The sequence below is a fragment of the Peromyscus eremicus genome, chromosome 4, assembly GCF_949786415.1.
Source record: "Peromyscus eremicus chromosome 4, PerEre_H2_v1, whole genome shotgun sequence".
Classification (NCBI taxonomy): domain Eukaryota; kingdom Metazoa; phylum Chordata; class Mammalia; order Rodentia; family Cricetidae; genus Peromyscus; species Peromyscus eremicus.
In genome coordinates, this window is record NC_081419.1 from 32,676,425 (window position 1) to 32,700,263 (window position 23,839).

The 23,839-nt window shown below is 38.1% G+C and overlaps 1 long non-coding RNA gene across 1 annotated transcript; it reads right to left on the reverse strand.

The window, feature by feature from the left end:
* Positions 1 to 3,004: 3,004 nt before the first annotated feature.
* LOC131908071 (uncharacterized) lies at positions 3,005 to 14,277 on the reverse strand. The gene is made up of 2 exons (XR_009378538.1): positions 14,188 to 14,277; positions 3,005 to 3,145 (listed from the first exon to the last, which is right to left on the reverse strand). It is a non-coding gene; the product is annotated as an uncharacterized LOC131908071 (long non-coding RNA).
* Between the last annotated feature and the right edge of the window lie 9,562 nt (positions 14,278 to 23,839).

The following is a 23,839-nucleotide window of genomic DNA, read 5'->3' on the forward strand; positions in this document are numbered from 1 at the left end:
ATTCCTATTCTGAATGCTTACCCACATTTGACTGTAGTGTTTAAGCTATTGTATTCCTGAAATTGTGAAATATATCTCTTATCCTAAAGGGACAGAAAGGTCCTGAAGGACAGGAATTATTTTTAAAGCTTCTATTCCTGAGTTCACAAGGACTAACATAATGAGTTGACTTGTTTGCCTAGGTGTGATTTGAACTCCACTTAAGTACTTATTATTGGCATATGAATATTGACATTCCACTAGGCCAGTGACATTGTCTTTTTATTCAGGTTGCTTTAAATGGTAGTATTTGAATATCCTACTTGGTAGAAATCAGTGCAGAATTGTGACCAGGAAGTTTTTACATATCCCACCATGTGTTATTGTAATCAGGTGCTGTTTTTACAACCAATCAATTTAAAAAGTACATTGTGAAACAGGGTATAAAGACTGAGAAAAGAGAGAGAAGCTGCAGTTCAAGAGGTTCAGGAGGAAAACGAGCCAAGATTTTCTGTGAAAATCAACAAATAAGATTATGTTCTATTCAGTAGCTTTCTAATGCAATCAGACTTAGGAAACCCTTCAATTTCTTCTAAATTTTGTATCCCCTTTAAAGAAAGTAGGTCTGGAACAGTAGGATTTTTGAAAAGACATTTGGGAAGAACCATGAAATTTGCTGTTGTAATATTTTAGGGTTGTGTGTGCAGGAATACTAAAACTTTTTATTTCCCCCAGAGCTCAACAGTTTACTATTCCAGGCCCCTGACACCCAGTCTGTTTATCAGTTCTTTTACCTTGTAGCTCACACACATTATCAAGTTATGTTTTCATTTTTACTTCCACTCACTACCATATGACAAACTTCAGCTCTGCAGGGATTATAGTGGAATCTCTTCCTCCAGGAATTTCTTCCTCTTCTAAACTATCTTTTAGGCTGCATACTGAACCATCAAAACACACCACTTTCTTTGGAGTTCACAGACATGCCAAACCATGCTAAAATTTCCCCCTTCCTTCTGATCCTGACTGTACTTCTTTAAAAAAGTCTCTCCAGTACATGGTTTATATTCTAATCATATATAATTTCTTGCTGTTCTTTGATACAGCGAACAATTTTTCCTTTCATTCCTCTTATTATCTGATTCCCTTTACATTGAATATCCTGTCTTTTATCATTTATTTAAATCATTTGTATCTGGCAAGAAGCAGTGCCTACTTCAAGTATTTCAAAAGGAATCATGGTGCCTTCTTGAATGGATGTGAATTGCTCTTGTTTGCCTCTTAGTACGTTTGTTTTCAATACACATTACTTATTTGTCATAATTTCATTCTCCTAAATTAGCAGCAGATATTTCTCTATTCATTTTTGTTTATCTCATGGTGTGTAGCACAGAGAACACTGTGGTTCTGTTAGTGTCACAAGGGTGGCCACCAGAATGACAAGACCTGTTTTGAATTGCTGTTAAGCTTGCTTTTGCCCCATTTTAAAAAGCATTAATCATATAAGCTGTTGTGAACAGGATTCCTACAATACATCAAAACTGGTTTCTTTTATTAGACTTGGCAAATTTTCTTTCAGTCCATCAATTCATTATTGTTAAGGTTATGCGTTGTCAATATTATCAAGTTGGAGAACTATTTTCAAGTTGTAACATTCAAAGCATTTAGAATTTTTAGACAATAACTAATGTTAAATACTAAAATTGATGGCTCCCATTTATTAGGTTTTTCCTCAATATCTTACAACAGTGGAGTATTGTTTTATATTTTCTTGATCATTGTCAATATTTCATATTAAATCAATAAAATATGTATTTTCTAATGGGTTTGTGTAATATATGTCTTCATTCATTGATTTAATAATTTCATCAGTGAATTATTTTAAACTCATTTAAAGCTGATCTCTTACTTTTAATGAGTTACTGCTTTGAGGAGAATTTGAAAATCTTTCACAATTCTTTCTTCCAAATTTACTAAAATTTTGTTTCATACTGTTTAGTTACTATTGCTGTGAGAACACAACTTGGGGAGGAAGAGATTTATTTTGCTCATACTTCCATATCACTGTTCAGCATTGAAGGGAGTCAGCCAAAAACTGAAGCAGTGCAGGAACCTGGAGGCAAAGCTGATGAAGAGGCCTTGGAGGAGAGCTGGGAATGCTGTTTACTAGGTGGCTCCTCATGGATTGCTCTGCCTGCTTTCTTATAGTACCCAGGACTTCGAGCCTAGAGATGGCACCACCCACAATGGGCTGGGCTCTTCCAAATCAATCACTAAGAAAATGTCCTGTAGGCTTGCCTATAGCCTAATGTTATGAAGGCATTTTCTCAGCTAATATTTTCTGCTCTCAAATGCTCTAGCTTGTGCCAAGGTTACAGAAGAACTAGGCAGGGCATATAGAATATATTTTTATTTTGTTATTTCCCCCCTCTCAACTCTTCCTAGACTATCCTTGACTCTCCTACCTACCCAACTTCATTTTCCTTGTCTCTCTCCAAAAACAAAAACAAAACAAAACAAAAATGAATATTAAAACAAACAAAAAAATCAGCAAGATAAGAAGTACCAAAATGAAACAAAGACCCCATGAACCAACCAACCAACCAACCAAGCAAAAACATGGGTTCTTTTCATGTTCACAAGCTACTCTTGGGTGCAGTTTATTTCCTTCTTAATACCTAAATAATTTATATTTATTTAGTCCTAATATATATCTCTCTATATTTTATTTCATATACCATCAATTTCTAAATTTGTATTTTATCTCACTTATTTAATGAATGGATTTAAATATGACAAAAAAGTCACACTCATGTCCAATCACATTAGGAGTGAAATATTCCTGTTTTCTCAGTCAGATGTCCCTAAATGCCCATTGCCTCTCCAGTGCTGCCTGGCATATATATATATTGTTAGGAAGTCAGAGTGAACATATATAGTGGCCTTAATAGATTCCTACCAAAATCATTTATTTATAAAAAATTCACAAGAACAAATTGCAATAGAAACACATTCTAGGAGTTACCCTGAGGGTCTTGGAAGTAGCGTGTAAGTGGTGTTGGAGGTACACTTCCTTAACTTCATGGTAACAGCCCTGGTCCTAGGAGAGCCATGACTCTGTGTGATCTGGTCTCACTCTTCTGACGTTCTGTGACTACAGTTTCTTCTAGAAAATAAACAAGATGTTTTAGAAAATCTCTAGCCAGATTTGAATACTGATTTTTGGGGGGCAGTGATTGTACTGAAGGAGAGTTGTGCCATTCATGTAACCATATGGGATAGGATGTGTGTTGTGTTGGCTAATCTTGATTGTCAACTTTACTGGGTCTGGAATCAACACAAACTCTACTGGGCACTCCTATGAAGCGTTATTTTTTGATCAAATTATTTGAAGCAGGAAAAACCACGTTAAATGTGGTATACACTTCTAGAGGCAGCCCAGATGGAAGGAAACTTTGCTTTGTGCCTGATTGCCCTTACACTCACTGGCAAGTTCATTTATCCTGTTGCTGTGGCATTCCTTCATCAATATTAGAACCATCTTCTTTGGAATTCCAACACAGACTGAAGACAATCAGCTCCTCAGGAATTCCCTGAGCCTTCAGTGCCCCATTGGGACTGCCAAGACATTCAGCCTTTTAGACTAAGCAAATACCAGATTTTCTTCTCCTTTGTGAGACAGCTATTGTTTGAACCAGACTAAACAGTATGAACCAAGCATATATTCAGGGCTGTGCTAGCATCCTACTACTAGCCCCAGCCCAAACTTACTTTCTCTCCCTCCCTTTCTCCCCCTTTTTCTTCTCCTCCATTTCTTCTTTCTTTCCTAGTTTTTGATACAGTCCAGAAAATTAGCCCAGGTAGCCCCTAAACTTTCAATCCCTCGCCTTTCTTTGCTGAGCAGAAGAAGGAATATGATCCAGGTAGTATATTGAACATCTGTAAACCAAGTTGTCAAGAGAAGAACAAGTTTGAGGCTATCCTGAACAACAGTGCCATCCTGTTTAAAAGGGAAAAAGGAATGAAATAAAACAGATACAATTGAATGATTGAATGATTACAGATTGGATTTGACCATAGAGTTCTGGAAAAGATTTTCTATAATTATAATGAAATTATAATTAAAATGAAAACTTAAAAGTCTGAAAATACAAAACCAGTGAAGCAATTGAGTCAACCTTGTAAACTGTGTGTTGAATTTATGGCTTAAGCACTCAGTGGTGACTGGCTTCCAGCATTTCTAAGACAAAGTAATATATCTGAACATCCCTAGAGGGATTACATAAAGAACAAAAGTAGCTGTAAACACTGCTGTCTTACCTATTTTAATTGATTCTATTTCAGTAAAAATATTGTCATTGTTATTTTTAAGTTATTTAATACAGATAAGATTTTTTAATGGGCAACATTTTCAAGGAGAAAACAAGCATAAAAAATAATTACGTTAAAAACATAGTTGCACACTTGGATAGGAAATACCAGCATAAACTCATAATGTATTCTCACTTAAAATATTTAGAGTCACATTATTTAGACACAAAATTATTGAGGCTATGGCTGGTCTAGAAACGCCATGTCCACTGAGAGAATTTGGGTATTTGACGAATTAACTGGTTCCAGATATGAGTTAAGGAAAGTATGAAAGCCAGTTCTATGACTCAGTTGTTAAAAATTCTTGCTGTGCAAGCTTGACAACCTGGGCTTGATTGCAGAAACCTACTGCAGGAGAGAAGTGACTCTTGAAAGTTGTCCTCTGACCTCCACAGGCATGCTGTGGCATGAACATGCCAACGCACTCGCACACTACATCAAGCACACATATAAATTAATAAACCCACAAAAATATGTATAAAAATAAGCCTGTAATATCTTATAAAAAGACTTCAAGGATTCTTTCTGAAGCAACCATTAATAGGATTAGGTCTAACCCTGAAAGCTCTTGTTGAGACAAAGAATTTTACCATCAAAAAGGATAAAAAGTACAATGAATTGAAATATATCGAGTACATTGAAATCTATAAATATAGAATTATAACAAATCCTCTCTTTTAGAAGATGCTGGGAACCAATTAATTATTCTGACAATCAGAAAATGTAATGCATTTCCTATAAAACACACTCAAGAATGATCTTTATTATTTTTATTATTATTATTTTTTTATTATTTCTTTTCTTTTGTGAGGAACAAATTCAGGGGCCTGTGCATGCTAGAAGTGTACTCTGTGACTGAGTTACACCCCATGCCTGTAAAATTAAAGAATAATTTCAGCTAATAAATATAGAAATGAAAACTTCATATGCTACCATTTTACACACACACACACACACACACACACACACACACACACACACACTCGCTATTTTAATATAAGATCCTCATATGGGAGAAAACAAACAATATTTGTTTTTCTAAGTCTGAATCATTTGCTTACCATAATGATTTTCAGTACCATCCACTTTCCTGACAATGTAATGATTTAAGTTTTCTTTATGAGTGAACAAAATTCCATTGTGTATATGTATCACATTTTTCTTTATCCATTCTTCCTGCTATGGACTTCTAGGCTAGGCTGGCTGACCTTTAATCTAAATTTTTTTCTCATCCATTCTTTTTTACCATTCATGCACTACATTTTTCATTCAGTGCTTTATACTGTAAAAAGGACTTATCTAAGATAAAAGCAGAACCAGAGGAGACTTCTTGAAGGAGTTCATAGCATGTCTGGGGGGCATAGGACATGAACACAAATAGCAATAACATGATGTTGAGTGAGAGAGGATTTGAGAGAGTGAGGAGACAGATTGGGGCTGCCATCCTTCAGAAAGAATAATGGACTCCAAGCTGGAATCTTCTTGGAGGAGGTGATATTGGAATCGAGTTAGGACAGATGGGTAGTGTTTCATTCTCCACAGCCAAGCACATCCTAGGAGGACAGTTTTGCTAAAGCTCAGCTATAGTTGCAACTCTTAAAAGGTGTTGTGAATTCTCTTTCGGTTTTGGATCCTGCTCTCACAGTGTGAATTAATTCATGTTCTAGGGTCTGTAGGAAAAAAAAAAACTTTTTCCCTTTGATACCAATTTTCCTCTGACCTTTCTACCTCTTTTCTCTTATGTCTGCAACATTTATCCTGAATGTCCTTGTAGGAACCCCAGGAATTAGGTAGGGGGCTTTGCGGAGCTGTTTTCCAGCTGAGTGTTCAGATTTGGGATGCCAGTGTGTTGCAGGGAGCAGTTTGTTGTCTGTGTTTCCCAGGTCAGAGGGGCACAGAGCTCTGCACACACCTATAGGGGGTCATGTACCTTCATCAGGGAGACCTCCACAGAGATTCTCCCGAAATCTTTCTCTTGCTTCTTTTCCCAAGCCAGGGACAACAGCAGCCTCTCTCTATGCCTTTGCAAGCCTCCTGTCTCTAATGGAGGGAGAGGGAGGACAATCATATTCAATATCTATAATGGTTAGAAATTGCTTTTTTTCATGTAAATAATCCTCCTAATGATAGAGCTAAAAAATGATCTGAGCTAAAGGGGATTTTTTTATTCCTCTTTTTAATAGAGATCTGAATACACAATGAGGAGCTGGAATAAATACTGTCATTCAACTTAAACGACATCAACATAACTTGAAAATAATTTTCTTATAGATCAAAGTTTTTAAAGGTACAGTTGGAGCATAAAAAGATTATTCAAAGGAATGAAATTCATGGTGCCTAGCTACCTATGAAAATAACCTCTTAATGAGATTTGGGGTGATGGCAGAGTTCCTAAGTGATGAGTTGAAGTGAGAAAATAGATTTGGGAGCCATATGCATGCAGTAATTTTCAGAAAAAGGGTTATTAGATAATCCTATCTATTCTTTGGGGTAAAGTAATTTTTTAGTTCTCTTTGAATGTGTGTGCTAATTAACACAAAGCTCCCAAATCAAGCTCTATTCATAGACACACACAGCAGCACTCATTAGTCACAATAAACTGAGTAATTTTTGTAATGAATTTACTGTATATCTGTTTGTCAGTCAGAATAGTGTTTCCTGATATCACAAGTGCATTACTTTCAGAACATTTTCTAATTTCTTATGTGGCCCATGTTTATTGGTGAAATTATTAAGGCCACTCCACGTAGTTAAAAGGAAGATTTATTTAGTGGGTAACTTACAAATGAAGGGATAGGTAGGTGGTGGGTTCTGGAAAAGACGCAGCACAGTCCGGCAGTGTTCTCTGGAGAACTCCCCTTGATCTACCTCTATCGTCCAGGTCCAGGACAACAAGAGAGCTCGTCCCGATCTCAGGTCTCCAGGCGCCTCCCTTGGCCCCGCCTTGTAGGCATGATAGTTACCGAAGCCTCAATGGGGGTTGGAACTTCCAGACCAAAGCTGGAATGGCTACCTACTACACATGTTGTTAATTTTTATATTTATATGTTGTTTTCCTTTAGATCTTAAGCTTGTACAATGATCATACTGATATATTTACAGTGCAGTGAAAATTAAATTGAAGTGATATTAAATATTGAAGGAATCAGTGCACTTAAAATACAATAGTTTGGGGAAAGTTTTGCACCTATTTGGTGATAATGAATCCTTATGTTTATGTGCTATTGAAAAATATTGTCTGTGCTTTGTTGTAACAATTAATGTAGGGATCATGGAATGAGAAAGCAGTCATGCTGCTAAGGAGTCCAGGACACCTGTCTTCAGGGATAGCACCTTTTGTGTTTTCAACTCTATAATTTTATTTATTTTTGCCCAATGCCATGTGCCTCCACTGGGCTCATGTCATTATCAGTGCCTATCCATACAGTGGTAAGATCACCACTCACTCCATGTTCACATGGCCCTTTGTTTGTGTATAAAACAAATGGGAAGCATTTTAATCCACAGCTTTCCTAATATTCTCTGAGCACACTCAAATTTGTATGAATCATCACACTGAATCAAACCAAATAGGGTAGTGATTGACTGTACCTATGCTATAGACATACCTGTGAGATACCAATTACTGTGGTTTGGGAATAGGGACTTCTAAATAAAGTCACCAAAAGCCAATCAGCTGATGAATAATGTATAGAATACATTTTCTTTGACAAGTTTTTTTTTTAGCAAAATTTTAGTCTGCATTCATCATGATTCTTTATGAAGCAGTCATTGTGTGTGTGTGTGTGTGTGTTTTAAGCCTTCATTTTCTGCCTTTGTAGTTAGAGAGAACTGAGAGGTGGTGAGGGAGAGCAGAGAGGAGAGACACCTGACTCTAGCCTGCTTTTGCTTGGTTGGTAGTGTCATTTATGACATCTAAAGCCAGGCATGGTGGCGTGTAAGCCTGGAGTGAGCACTCAGAAGGTTGAGACACAGGTGATTGTGAGTTTCAGGACAGCCTGAACTACATAAGCAGTTTCACCCCAGCCTAGACTACACAGTGAAGCTCTGTCTCAAAAACCAAACAACAACAATAGTAAAACAGATTTCAGTTCTATGAATTGTGGTAGCATTGGTGGGGTCTATAGCAGGAACCAAATCCTGTTTGTGTCTTATAGCAGTAGACAAATCCTGTTGACCGGCAGAAGTTCTAGTCCCAGGACCACAAAATACTCACAGGAGATAAGTTGGGATTTTTTGTCTATCTACAATATACAGAATGTTAGATGGCCATCTGTAGTATGTCATTAAATAATTTATATGAAGTGACACAAAATATTTGTGTGTGTGTGTGTGTGTGTGTGTGTGTGTGTGTGTGTGTGTGTATGAAGGCCAGAGATCAACTTTGGGGGTTGTTTCTCAGGAGCTGAGCATATTGTTTTTGAGATTGTCTCTTGCTGGGACCTGGATTTTGCTACTTAGGCAAAGCTGGTTGCCTAGTGAGCTTCAGGGGCCTGTTTGTCACTGGCACTCTGGCCCAGGGATTATAAGCATGTACCACTGGGCCTAGCTTTTTACATATATGCCAGGGACTGAACTCAAGTTCTCATGCTTGTACAGTAAGTACTTTACCATACTCATAAGCTATCTTCCCAGATGTAACAAAATTTTATCATGAATTTTTTTTCACACGGTCAAAAGGGAATTATAATGACTCTTAAGCCCTTGGCCATTCACATACAATATGGTTTCAGACTTTGAGCAAATTAAGACAAATATACAATTATGAGCACAGAGGATTGCATTATGGAGTACATTATATATGTAGTATTGAATGTGTAAGGGAGTGATGTAAGAGAATGTCACTATTGGTCAAAATATCAGGAATTAAATATTGCTCCTACTATGTTCTAGCCTTTTGGCTTTAGTTAAATTTAAATTTCTAACCCTTGGCTTCTTTAGCAATATAACAGATTAACAATGACCTCTCTGAACTAGATACCTGAAATAGCATTGTGAGTACAACAATAGCAGAAAATTATAAAAAGATGAAGCAATAGATTCACTATTAAAAAGAGATAAGGACAATTTTCTCAATATTCTTAGTGTTCTATTCAATTGCTTGAAATGAAAGGACTTGCGTTCACTCCCCTGCAAGGACATTTTTCATAAAGTATGCTTTAGAAGCATTGGGGAATATCTCTTTGTCACAGGTTATATAGTAGTGATAGTGGTCTGTACAGCCCTTGCCAACAGGTAAACTTTTGTACTGTGGGGACTAACTCAGTACAATGTGCAGTCACAGACTGACACATGAGTGGCTGTCAGTTAAAACTCTTGGAATGTCTCAAAATATTGCGCTCTCTCTCTCTGTCTCTCTCTCTGTCTCTCTGTCTCTCTGTCTGTCTGTCTGTCTCTCTGTCTCTCTCTCTCTCTCTCTCTCTCTCTCTCTGTGTGTGTGTTTGAAAACCAATTCTCATCAGGAAATTGCATCTCAAACATCTTTTTTTATTATAGACATTTTGAGAAACCAAATTACACTTTGACTAAGTTAAAAAATCCCAATGTCAATATCATTCCGATATGTAGGACTCTGGGGTTTCTGGACTTTCAAAATTATATTCCTGTGCCTTTCAGCCAGACTTTATGCTGTGCTCTGAGGCAGCACATTATGTTTCTCATGGATCTTCTTGTTGGCTGTGCAATGATTAATGAGAACAATAATCAATTAAGAACTCATTTACTACACTCCATTAAACCAGTGATCTATTGACACTCACAAGATATGAACACAGAATACAATTTAATGATTAGAATAGGATAGTACATTGAATTTAAGAAGCAATGTTAACTCAGTGGAGGAGCTGACAAAAATGATGATTTTTGTGCCACACAAGAGAGAGCTTCCTAACTTCCTATGAACTTCAACTAAAGGAGGGAGATGGATTTTACATAATAGAATGTCGTCAACTTATTAAAGGATGCTATAGTCTAGGAAACTTATTCCAAAAACAGCAGAAAGGGAGAGAAAAGTCATTAAAGAATATGCTGTTAGAAAACCGTGACAGTGTCCATTCAATTAATGTTCATAACACACCTACTGTGCACAGTGCTAAGTGCTAAATGAGATAAACTCCGAACAGATTATTTAAGTAAAACAAAACAACAGCCAATAACTTTTTGTTGTTTGAGACAGGGTTTCTGTGTGTAGTCACTGGCTTTCTGGAACTTACTCTGTAGACCAGGATGGCCTCAAACTCAGATATTCACCTGGCTTTGCCTCCCAAGTGCTGGGATTAAAGGCGTGCACCTTGCCTGGCTCCGGTAACTCTAATTTATCTTTCAGTTCTGAAGAGTACCCTGCATTTAAATAACTAGAACAAAACACATTTATTTGCTAAATCAGATTCAGCCCTCACCATGGTTTTAAGGAGTCTATTTAATGCTTCTGTTTCATAGATGGGAGAATGAGATTTGGGGTGTGTTTACTGGGGAGCAGTCAAAGGTTGGAGAAGTGATACAGCTGTTTTTAGGGCTCCAAACAATGTCTCCCATTCCCGAAGGAGTGATCAGAAACTTAGGATGTACTGTAAAGCTCCCCTCTTAGTTCACACATCTATTGCTACAGATTAGTGCCACTCTCAGACCTCATCTGAGAATGAGCAGTGGACAATGGTTAATCCAGAAGCTCACAACTAGTCAAAGAGCAGTAAACAGGTCTATGTGAAGTGCTAACCCATAAATGGGACATCCTCATTATCTTACACCCCTAAATCTTGGGAACCACCTCAGAAGAGGCAGATGAAAAGACTGTAAGAGCCAGAGGTTTGGAGGACTGAGAAAAACAGTGTCTTTTGCACATGACAGGACACTGCACTCAGAAACTCATAGTGCTTCCCTGTATAAGACCTGAACAAGATGAGGCAAGTTAATATTCCAGTATGGAGGACAGAGGGGCTCACTGAATTTCACTATCCAGCTTAGGAGCTATGGACAGTTGATATCTTCAAGGAGAAAGTGTCAATTTTCTTTAAGGATCTGGCACCTGATGGGTTCACCATGCTCCAGTGAATGGCCCCATACCCAAGAGAATATAAGCAGCACAAATAAGACTTGATGGGTCATTGGGGGGAAAAAAAAGAGGACACAAAATTGGGAGGGGTGGGTGGGCCAGGCAGTGGTGGAGCATGCCTTTAATCCCAGCACTCAGGAGGTAGAGGCAGGTGTAGCTGAAATTTTCCTGTGCTCACCCAGCACCAAGTTGAGCCACTTATGAAATTCCTGTGTCCCACCTGGTCCTATAACTGCTCAGACCCAAGTAAACACACATAGGCTTATATTAATTAAAACTGCTCAGCCATTAGCTCAGGCCTACCATTGACTAGCTTCTATATTTAAACTAAGCCCATTTCTGTTAATCTATAAATCGCTATGTTTTCCATGGCTTTACCTGTGTGCCATTACATGCTACTCCCTGGACGGCAGGCTGGCATCTTCTCACTCAGCCTTCCTCTTCCTAGAATTCTCCTTGTTTGTTTATCCCACCTATACTTCCTGCCTGGCTACTGGCTAATCAACATTTTATTTATCAACCAATCAGAGCAACATAGATTGACAGCATACAGAACATCTCACAGTAGGCAGGTGGGTCTCTCTGAGTTCCAGGCTATCCTGGTCTACAGAGCTAGTTTCAGGAAAGCTAGGGCAATTACACAGGGAAACCCTGTCTCAAAAAACCACACACACCTCCCAAAATTGGGAGGAGTGGGAAGGGGGGGTGAGAAGGGGAATGAATTTATCAAATCCATTGTATGCATGTATGAAATTCTCAAAAACATAATAGAGTTATATTTAAAAGAAAGAACCTTATGAGGGCCTTTTATAAATTTGTGAGGTGTTTCAGGCCCTCATCATGTGAGAGATAGATGTAGTAGCAGCTATCAAGACTGTTAGATTCTTTACAGTGCACAGGCATTCCCATGCAATCAAGACTTGTCCTGCGACTCCCATAAATTTTGACTGTCTAACCAGGCATTCATGTCTCATAAAATTTCCTGTACCTAATTGAATCTAGCTGCCAAAACCAGTTCTCCATATGTAAGCACACTTTTCTGCATGGGTTTATATATACTGCATTTTTCATGACTGCAACTGCTGAGTAAATCAAGGGAAGATTATACTTAAGCTCATCACCTCACAAAGAATTGCTCGTTAGTTTGAAAAATCACACCTCTGAAGGAAATGCCAGTGCCTGATGCCAGCAGGAGACTTTCTTTATGGAAATCTCAGCTGTTGTGATTTTTTTATTCTAAGGCATGTGTCACCTGTTTTCATCATACCTTGTACAGCAGTTGTGTCCAAGGAGTTCCATGTTGAAATGCATATTTAATTACAAATTGCCTTCCATTTATTGTTGTTTGGAAGTATAGTAAAGATTTTGTATACATGGATATAAGGTAATTTAAATCTATAACATGTAATCTGGAGTTACATGTGTAGGTGGGTTATCTTAGCTATTAATTTTATTTCATTTATAAACATAGAGCATTGGAACCACTGATGGGGATGGAGAGATGGTGGTTCAGCATTTAAAAATCATTTGCTGCTCTTGCAGAAGATCTGAGTTCCATCCCTAACACCGGTACAACAGCTACCAGCCATTCCAGGGGACCAACACCTTCTAGCCTCCCTGGGTTCTGTGTGCATATGATGTACCTCACACAAAACACTCATACACATAAAATAAAAATAAATTTTTGAAAAGAAACACTGGTAGCAATGATGCGTTATCTGTCTCTCTTATAGAAAAAAATTACATTTGAACTCTTATGTATTGACAAAGGCCAGAATTTATAGCAGTGTTTCTAGGGGACCTGGTGAGGGTCTCTTGGGGCACAAGCAGATTTGCTGTGGAATTCAGATGACAGAGCTTGGGGCAACGCTCATGAGGGAAGCACCTTCCAGCACCCCTCTGCTCTGTTGATCTGTAGCAACAATAATGGATGACTGCCTCTTTTCAGAATTTGAGGGGCACGTGTCTAAAGTTCTTCTAAGATAGATGATGTTTATGCATTTCATCATGTTCAGGATGTTTTTATTTTATTGCTATTAATTACTTAGCAGTATATTTTTTTATTTGTATGTTTCAATGTGTTTAATATTTATGTGATTTTAGTGCATATTATTCACATAGAATATGAGTTTTGTTGTGATACTTTCATACATGCATATCATGATCCTATGTACTTCGATCATACCTTCTCTCTAATGTCTTCTGTTATCCTCCTTTCCCCACCTTCTGTAATAATTTCCCTTTTTGTTGCTGTGTTTGTTTGTTTGTTCTAGATCCTATATATATAAAAAGTGACATTAATCTTTCAGAGTCTGGTTTAGCTAGCCTAATGTGTCTCCAGTCTGTTTAATTTCCTAAAAATAACAGGTTTTCATTTTTCTCTAGGGTTGAATCAAGTACTCTATTGCAAAGATGTACATACTAAATATATTTATATATACCATATTAAAAAAAACTTTCTCCATCAGCTGATGGAAATCTACACTGATTCACTAGCATTTATTGTGAATAGTGCCACCATAACCACGGGTATGTACGATCTGTATCATATGATGACTTTGATGCCTTATAGTATATGTGGAGAAGTGGTACAGTTGGATCATATGGTACTTTTATGTCTAGCCTCTACATATTTACATGGTAATTTATCTTTTTTTTCATTACTAACATCTCTAGAGCAACTCCAGTAGATCTGAATACAGATCATTACAGGTTCTGTAGTCAAATCACTAAGGCCATGTCTTCCTGAGGTTCCTACTTTATCAAGGCTATGAGAGATTGTTTACCTCATCTCTATCCATTTTTGTTCTCAGGCATGCTGATCTGAGGGCTTTAATTTTTGGTTGGTTGCCATCTTAGTCTCTCCGGTTACCAAGTGTGCATTGTTTGCTGATGGGGAGGAATTCTGAGGAATGAAATCATCATAGGGTGTCCCATGAAGCCGTAAAGAGGAAGGCCAATCACTCAAAATCACTTCTGTTTTTTTCTTTACTAATGTGTCATTTTATTTTGATCTTCTTTGATCTTCTGGGAGTCAGGGTCTCTTACTCTATAGTTCACTCTGGTTGAGAACTCATAGTGTATTTTAGGCTGGCTCAAACTAGTGTCAATATTCTTTCCCATTCAAGCCTATTAAAAGCTGGGATAATGAGTATGAGTTTTTACAGCTTGCTTAGGTTTATCTTCCCTTTTAGTTGACATGTAATGGTTACACAAACTTGTGGGTGTGTTTGTGTTATTTTTGTACACATATGAAACATAGACTGATCATGTCAGAGTTCTTTACTGTTCTGTCTCATTTATTTATATGTGGAATCTTTACACTCCTCTCTCTTTTGGTCATTCACAAAAACAAAGAACAAATTATTTATCAACTACACTAGACTTTATTCATCCTACCCAACTGTATTATCCAACCTCCCTCTATCTGTCATCCTCTCCCCTTCCCAGTCTCTAGTTATGAGTATCCCAGCTTCATGTATTTTGCTGCAAATGTCAGGTTTAAAAAGTTTTATGGCAGAAAAATATCTAAATTGTAGATGTATCATATCTACACAAATATCATTGTTACAATCTGGGTAAGTGTCTCCGTACAGCTCAGGTGTTAAGGGCTTGGTTTCCAACCCGTGGTGCTACTGGGAGGAGACTTGGGGAGATGAAGACCTAGTAAAAGAAAGTGAAGTAACTGAATTTGCTTTTAAATGGATACTGTGACCCCAGTCACTTCTTCCTCTCTTTGCCTCCCAGCTGCCATCAAGTGAACAAGTTGAATCTGACATTGATTACTAAGCTGTAATAGTCTCAAAATAATGGGACCTACTGACTATGTATTGGCATTGCTAAGACAAGAGCCAAATAAATATTTCCTTTCTTAAAAAAATGTTTTTTTTTACCTCAGATATTTTCTCAACAGTGAGAGAATGCTAACTAGTACATCTGTTTGTCCCAGATAGGTAACTTGTTTGATGCAGTATATTTGCTATTGTGATCAGTGTTTTAGTCATATGGAAGTACAGGTACCCCTTTATATGCAGATTCAATTTTCTTTATTTGTGTGTCTAAAAGTGGGATAGTTGGCTCACAGCAGATGCACTGTTAATATTTTAAGTTTTTTTAAACTCTTCAGATTGTTCTGTATACTAACTTATTAGTTTATGTTCTCTCACCAGCTACGTATGCCCATCCCTTTTCCCTCTGTATCCACATCAGTATTGATTTTGGTAGTATCCGTTCTGAATGGCTGAGATGACAGTTCATCATGGTTTTTGTGTGCATCTCTCTGATAGCCAGTGAATCAGTACCATGGCCCCTGGATGCAGTCAAGAGTCAGGGTTATCAACACGTGAGGCTGCTACCGGGGTGACACGCCACAGTGTTTTTATAGTAAACATTTTTAGAGAAGAAATACTTTATAAAATAACAATAAAAATGTAGCATAATAAATTCATGAGTCAGCTCTCACTAGGTGATGGTAAATTTCCAGTTTCATTGTAACCTCACAGGACCACTACCCCCTATGTGGTCTGCTGTTGGCTTACACTGCACATGGCTGTATTTACTTTCTCATAGTTTTGGAGGCTGGAAGTTCAGGATGAGCATGTTAGCGTGGCAGGCTTTGGGCTATGTATACCTCTTTTCCTGTCTTCTGGTCAGTTACCATCTCTCTTGGTATTCATATGACCTTTAATTTATGAGATTGCTGTGGGTTGGTTGTGGGGAAGGAAAGAGGGAAATAGTGAGTTCTGTTTCTTTTTATAAGAACATTAATGCTGTTATTTCACGGTTCTATCCTCATGGGCTTATTGAACCTTAATGGTCTTAGCTGCCTCCTTAATGACTTCATCTGCAACCAAAGTCACGTGGGTGCTGTGGATATGACATAAGAAGTTAGGGGCTTCATGGTTTAGTTCACTGCACTTGCAGACTTGGGTAATTATGAATCAAGTAAGTGAACACATAAATTTGACAATAAAAATTAATTTTTCTTGGGGATTAAGCATTTCAGAATTGGTGCTGTTAACAAATAATTTGAACAGTTTCTTTATATATATACATGACTTACGGCATATTCATAAATATAACCTGATCAGCCTGTATAAGGCATGATTTCCTTCCTGTTGAATGGATCTTAAGTCCAATTAGAGAGTTATTGGTCATCATGTCATATTAGTTGTTGTTGTGGTCCTTAGGTGTCATAGCTGGGTAGGACTATTGGTTGCTTCTTTCCTTTGGAAGCTTGCATGTCACCTTGTGGTACCATATGTGCTAGTCCTCAGGGAGGAAGATTTCAGGTCATATCCAGCTAGATGCAATAACTGGATAGGACTGCTGAAACATATACATACAAGTAACATTAGATGGATGGATCAGGTTGTATTCATATATATTAAGGTGGTTTGAATGACAATGGCCCCCATAGGTTCATATATTTGAATGCTTGGTTCCTAGTTGGTGGAACTGCTTTGGGAAGGATTAGGAGATGTGGCCTTGTTGGAGGAGGTGTGTCACTGAGGGTGAATTTTGAGGTTTAAAAAGTCCATTCCATACCCAGTGAGTCTCTCTCTCTCTGCCTCCAACTTACAGATAGGATGCAATTTTTCAGCTACTTTTCCAAGCTTCTCCAGCCCGCAGGCCTGTTGCCATGTTTCCCACCATGATGCTCATGGACTCACTGTCTGAAGCTGTAACTAAGCCCCAAAAGAAACACCTTGGTCATGGTTTCTCTTTACAGCAATAGAAAAGCAACTAAGACACACACACATACACACACACACACACATGCACACACATACACACATGCACACACGCGCACACACACACACGCACATGCGCACACACACACATACACACACACATACACATGCACTGTAATAACAATTAAAAAGAGTCCATGAATTTGAAATAGTGTTGTTTGTACATGGGAGGGTTTGGAGGGGGGAAAGGGTAGGGGAAAGTGATGTAACTATAATTTCCAACAATTAAAATTATAATAAAAATGTGAGAGGAGTGCCTGAAACACCTCCAACTTCCTGGAAAGGTCCAACTTTTAATACTGTTGCACTGAGGATTAAGTTTTAACATGAAGTTTGGCATCACCACAATCAAACCACACTAACACTGTTATAAATTTATATCTTATATTTTGCAGAAAAGGATCTTTTAAGTATATATTTCCCTTAAGTTTAATTAATGTATAATTAGGAAAGGAAAAGCTAACTTTGAAGGATATAGAGTATTTCTAAGTTTGATTGGTGGTAAAAGAAGCTTTTTCTTTTAAATTTATGGTACCTCATTGCTGCTTTAGTTTGATTTACCATGCTTTTCTAATTATAATCAATCACAGAGAGGATTGTGAGTTAAAGGAGTGACTGACTCATGGAAAAAAATCTAATAAGGTTCCTTAGTTGAAGATGACGATGAACAAAAAAAAAAAAAAAAAAAAAAAAAGGAATTTTGGTTTTTTTAGCTAGAGCCCATTAGTCATTTTGTGGCTGACCATAAAAGCTATGACATCATAGTAAGATTGACTTAGATTTTAAATAAAAGCAGCCTGGTGCTACAGTCTTCAGAATACCTCTGATTTCAGTCCTTCTATGTGGGGTTGTTGACTCATAAGCAAATCTTGAAAACTAGAAGCTCTTTCTGAAGAGTTGGATGACATTTTTTCCCCTTTATTGTAAAAATCAAATATGTGATTCTGGGTCAAACTATGAATAACTTTGACAGGGAATTAAGAGCCAGTCATGGGGGAAGACTCCTTCGTCTTTCTGCAAATACAGTTCCACTTCAAGACCTATTGAAGGAAACTGTTCTGCTTTCTGTCCGCCATTCTTGTCATGAGACTCGGAAGTGGTTCAGATGTGAGAATCAGAAAATAGTCTGTGAATTCAGGAATAAGACTGAATGCTTTTGTTTCTTATCTTCCCTCCCATCTTCTTCTTCTCCTCCTGTCCTGTCCCCTCCCTCCCTCCCTCCCTGTCTCCCTCCCTCCCTCCCTCCCTCCCTCCCTGTCTCCTTTGTCTTGGCAATTGTCAATTCTCAACTATTGAAAACCTTCAGGCCTGCCACACCTCTCCCATCTCTTTCCTCTTGCAGTCTGTGAATCGGTGTGAAAGGTGGGTAGGAGTGTGACTGCCCTAAATATCATGAAGACTTCTCCATGTTCCTGCTTTCCTTTGTGCCCCCACTTACCTGTGTTAGCCAGAAAAGATAATGGAAGACATGAAAACAGTCCTTCAACGCTGCAGATCCTGTAAGCAAACAGAGCTCAAAAAGAAATGAACAGTGTCGGCTTTATATTTTCATTTATTTCTCAATAGAATAGATAGTTATGGATCCACGAGGGTGGGCCTTGTTGTCCTCTTAAACGTGGCAAAAATGGCAATTGTTTCTTTTCTTAAACCCCTTGGTCTAGTCCGGTAGGAGTAAGCTATTTTAGAAGGTATCGGTGACAAGGATGGAACCTCTGTGTATCTGTGACAAGGATGAAGGCTCTGTGCAAGGTGTGAATTGAAGGTGGGGCCTTTTAAGACTCACTGAGGCTGGGTAGACAATGTCTGCCCAGAGCTCCCGTGAACACCTCTCCCTGTCTCTGCTTTTCTTGCAGCTAAAATTCGGCTTCTAGTTTTTGATGTTTCTTATTAACAACCTACACCTCTTATGTTCTTCTTCTGCTTCTCAGGCCCCTGTTTGCACTTTCCTTGGCTTTCAGCTCCCACTCCTGGCACCTGATGCACTCTACTTCACAGCTGCAGAATAGAGATCTGGATAAACTCAGCTAAGCTTTTCGCAGGAAGCCAGCTTACAGACCGCTGGGTATCTGAGAGGTGATGTCCTCACCCCCTTTCCTAATTGGCTTTGTCCCAAGGGAGACAAGGAATATGAGTCACACAGTCTGCCTTTCTCTGCAGTGGGGGAAGCCATGGTGAGTTTCCTCAGCAGGAGCTGTGTGTAGAGCCTTTTCTTTGGAAGGCACTAGAGGCAGAATGATTGATGTGCACGATGCGGCAGTAAACACCGGCCCTAAAGATTTGTCAGGAGCTGAGCCATCACTCTGTGTCTCAGGGGATTCCCAAGTGGCATTATCAGGACCCCAAGAGCTTTGCTGTTGGAATGTGATGCCCAAAGGGAAAGCAAGCTTTCATGCGACCAGTAATTGTTAGTGATGAGCGAGGGAAGGCTTTCCTATGTCCTGTGTCGTGAGTTTATCTATTTTGGGAGATGGCATGGGAATATTGATCAGCTTTTACCGCAGGAACGGAGACCAATGGCGTAGCATTCGTCATGTTCCTTGGCAACCACATGCCGTGATTCTCTTTCTCATCAGGCATTTGAAGATGGATCTACGATAATTAAATGTAGATTAAAATGTGACAAGACTTAATAAAAACCTTTATGCTTCCAAGGAAACTGTAATTAGTGAAGCTTAAATTTCAGACGAAAAAAAAAATAAACTGTGGACTATCATTTTTTCTCTCTCTCTCCAGTTATCTATAAACTGTGGATTTGTTCACGACTTTGAAAGTAAAGAGCATTCTTCTATTTCAATGGAAATGCTAATGTATTTGATCATGGACTGAACAATAAAATTTGTTAAAGAATATTTGCATAAAAGCCCTGCTATTCCAGTGTGGGCCTGGAGTTCATTCTCTCTCACTTAGGTGTCTTGGAATCTCTGGATGAGTTAGCACTCTTACTTCTGGGGGCACAGTTTCAGAATTACTCATGATGAAGGTACATGACTGTACCAAAATTCTGGCTGACCAAGCTTTCTTATATTTAAAAATAATGTGTGTTGAAATGATTCATTTGTTAAACTTTCTTTTGGAAATGGTTTGATGTGAAATAGTCTGAAGTATTCTATTTTATTTATAAACAAATTTTGATTCTCCATAAATCAAAAATAAAAACCTGTCTTAAACCAATAATAAACCCAAACATATCCTTCATGAAATTTAAATTATGTTTATCAAAAGTAAATCAGTAATGAAATATGCAGTGTTTCGAATAGGTATGGCCCCCATAGACTCCTGTGTTTGAATCCTTGGCCCATAGAGAGTGGCACTATTAGGAGGTGTGGCCTTGTTGAAGTAGGTGTGGCCTTGTTGGAGGGAGTGTGCCACAGTGGGGGTGGGCTTTGAGGTCTCATATGCTCAAGCTAAGCTCAGTGTTACACACAATCTCCTGCTGCCTGCAGATCAAGATATAGAGCTCTTAGCTCCTTCTCCAGCACCACGTCTGCCTGCATGCTACTGTGCTTCTCCACATGCTGAAAATGGAATAAACCTCTGAAACTGTAAGCCAGCCCCAGTGAAATGTTTTCCTGGTCATGGCATCTCTTCACAGCAATAGAAACCCTAACTAAGGCAAAACATAAGGCTTGTTTTCTATTGGCAGTGCTATTATAAATCTGCTTATAGATTACATAAAGTTTTAAAACTTTATCTGAACAGTATCGTTATATATTTAATATTCTGTAATTTTCCTCTTTCACTTAATATTACTTTTCTAGATAAAATGGGTTGTTAATATTCATTCGCTTTTTATTCTTGTATAGTATTTAGTTATTATATACCACAATTTATCTAATTTTAGATTGCTTTCAGTGTTTGGGTACTATAAACATGTGTGTGTGTGTGTGTGTGTGTGTGTGTGTGTGTGTGTGTGTGTGTGTGTGTATGGTAGGCTAAACATATTTTAAAGTTGCCCAGATGTTGGTAAACTTCACTCAGAAGTCATAATACCAATTTGTATTCCCACTCTATTATACTAAAAATTCCTATTTTTATATATTTATGAAAAATCTGAACTAAATTTAAGTTTTATAAAATTGGTTGACATCAAAGGCAAATTTCTTTAATTTATTTTTTTAAATCACTGCTAGTCAGAACATAGAACATTTAATTATTTGTTAACGGCTGGCAGTCTTGGGCTTGTGAACTGAATTTGCACAAAAACTGTGTTAAAGATTCTATGAGGTTGATAGCCTGATTAGAATTTAATGATTGTAAAATGTTGGATTGTTGCAGATCCCAGCCAAATTCTCTGGACTGAGCTACAGTCTTTATGACTAACATGTGTAACCCTTGTGGATGTGTTAACACAACAGAATACTGGTTTAAAACAACCTGAGAATATATAAGAGAAGAATAAATTTAAAAAACTCAACAATCTGAGAGCTGGGAATATCATCAGATCATGTTTGCAAGCTGTAGCTGAGACTCCCCAACTTTCCTATAATCCACCTACGTGATGTTTCTACCACAGTATCTAAAAACGCTTTGATTTATGACTTTCTTTTGTTCGGGAATCATAAAGACTTCATGAAAATGTCTCTATGTTGGAACGTGGCACTCAGGGCAACCTGAGTCCTAGTTCCTAGGCTGTGGCCACCCACACTTGGCCCAGGGATAAACTATCTCTTGTTTTCTTTGAGACAGACAAGCTATGTTTTGCATTAACAGTCCCCAAGTAATATACTCTGTCATTCTATATTTTATTGTTTTTGTTTTATTTTTGATTGATGCATAGGAAATCTTTGGGGATAATAATTAGTATCCTTTATTCTTTTATGTGTATATTTATGGTGCTTGCATGCGTAATATCTACTCCCAGACTTTCTTGCATTTTTAATGAAGAGGTAGGTCTTTTTTTCTGACAGTGTTTATTTAATTCTAAATTAGTCAAATGCATTCTTCTTATTAATAGAATTTATACTTATGCATTTTGTTTAGGAAACTTTTCCTCACATTGAATTCATAAAAAGATCTCTGGTATTTATTTCTGAAGGGTTTCAAATTTGTTCTTGGCTTTCAGATATTTATTCCACTTGGCACTTTGATAAATGTAGAAAAGTCTGTAGCTAATAATATTTTTATTGATGTGGAGAGGATATTTTCTCAACACCATTTATTGATATTCATCACTTGCTTCTCTTAAAGCAGATGTTCCTGAGTGTAGGTGCACCTGTTTTGAGCTCTGCTGTGTCTGACTGTTTTCTCTGGACAGGGACTGAGGCCAAGCATTCCCTTTGTTCTAGCTTTATATTAAGACTTCCTGTCTTCTAGGAATGGACGCTTCTTTGTTTTCAGAAATACTTTGGCTGTCATTGGCCACTTATTTTTCCACTTAACTCTTAGTGCCTACTTGTTAAGGTTCCTTCAAAACTGTGTTGGCATTGGACAAAAAAGAGCTATTTATTTATTTAACAAAATTTTAATATTGTTATCATAGTTTTTGTAACTTTTTTGAGTTTGGTATCAGGCACTTTATAATTTTATAACTAATTAAAATCTATTTTTTTAATTTTGCAATACAGTTCAGTTCTGTATATCAGCCATGGATTCTCTTGTTCTCCCCCCTCCCACCCCCCTCACCTTCCCCCCAGACCACCCCCTATTCCCACCTCCTCCAAGGCAAAGCCTCCCCCGCGGACTGAGATTAACCTGGTAGACTCAGTCCAGGCAGGTCCAGTCCCCTCCTCCCAGGCCGAGCCAAGCGACCCTGCATAGGCCCCAGGTTTCACAATTTGTTCCTTTTGGTAACTTTCTGTCTCAGTATTGTGGCTAATGCTATACCATGGTGTTGAACCTCATTATTGTGGCTAACGTTATACCACGGTGTTGAGCATTATACATCTTTATCTTGCCTTCAGAGCAAGGACTCTTAAACTTTCTCCACTTTTCACCCTTTGCTTGAGAAATTTTTATATGACCCCAGGTGTATACATAAAATAAATATACAAATTAGGTGCTGGTTAATAATGAATCATGGGGCTGGAGAGATGGCTCAGAGGTTAAGAGCACTGACTGCTCTTCCATAGGTCCTGAGTTCAATTCCCAGCAACCACATGGTGGCTCACAACCATCTGTAATGAGACCTGGTGCCCTCTTCTGGCCTGCAGTCATACATGCTGTATACATAGTAAATAGTAAATAAATAAATCTTTAAAAAAAATAATGAATCACAAATAAACATATTTTAAAACAATTCCTTGCTACACATATAATATTACCATTATTTAAAGGGAAAAGCAAATTTGTATACCATGGGCCAGAAGAAGGAGCAGGTGGGAATCCTTAGTATACTCCCTCCTCTAGCAGCTCACAGGGAGGCCCCAACTCCTTAGTTCCAGAAGCTCCAATTAGAGTGGGTATTAGTTACTTTTTTGTTTCTGTGGTAAAATACCATGACCCAAAGCAAATTAAGGAGGGAAAGGTCCTTTTAGTTTATGGTTCCAGAGGGATGGAGTCCATCATGGCAGAGATATGACATCAGTCAGGGAAATCATAGCAACAGGGTCAGGAATTTGGTTGATCACATTTTCATCCTCATATAATCACACACACACACACACACACACACACACACACACACACACACACACACACGGGGGGGGAGAGGGAGAGAGAGGGGGAGAGAAAGAAAGAGAGAGGGAGA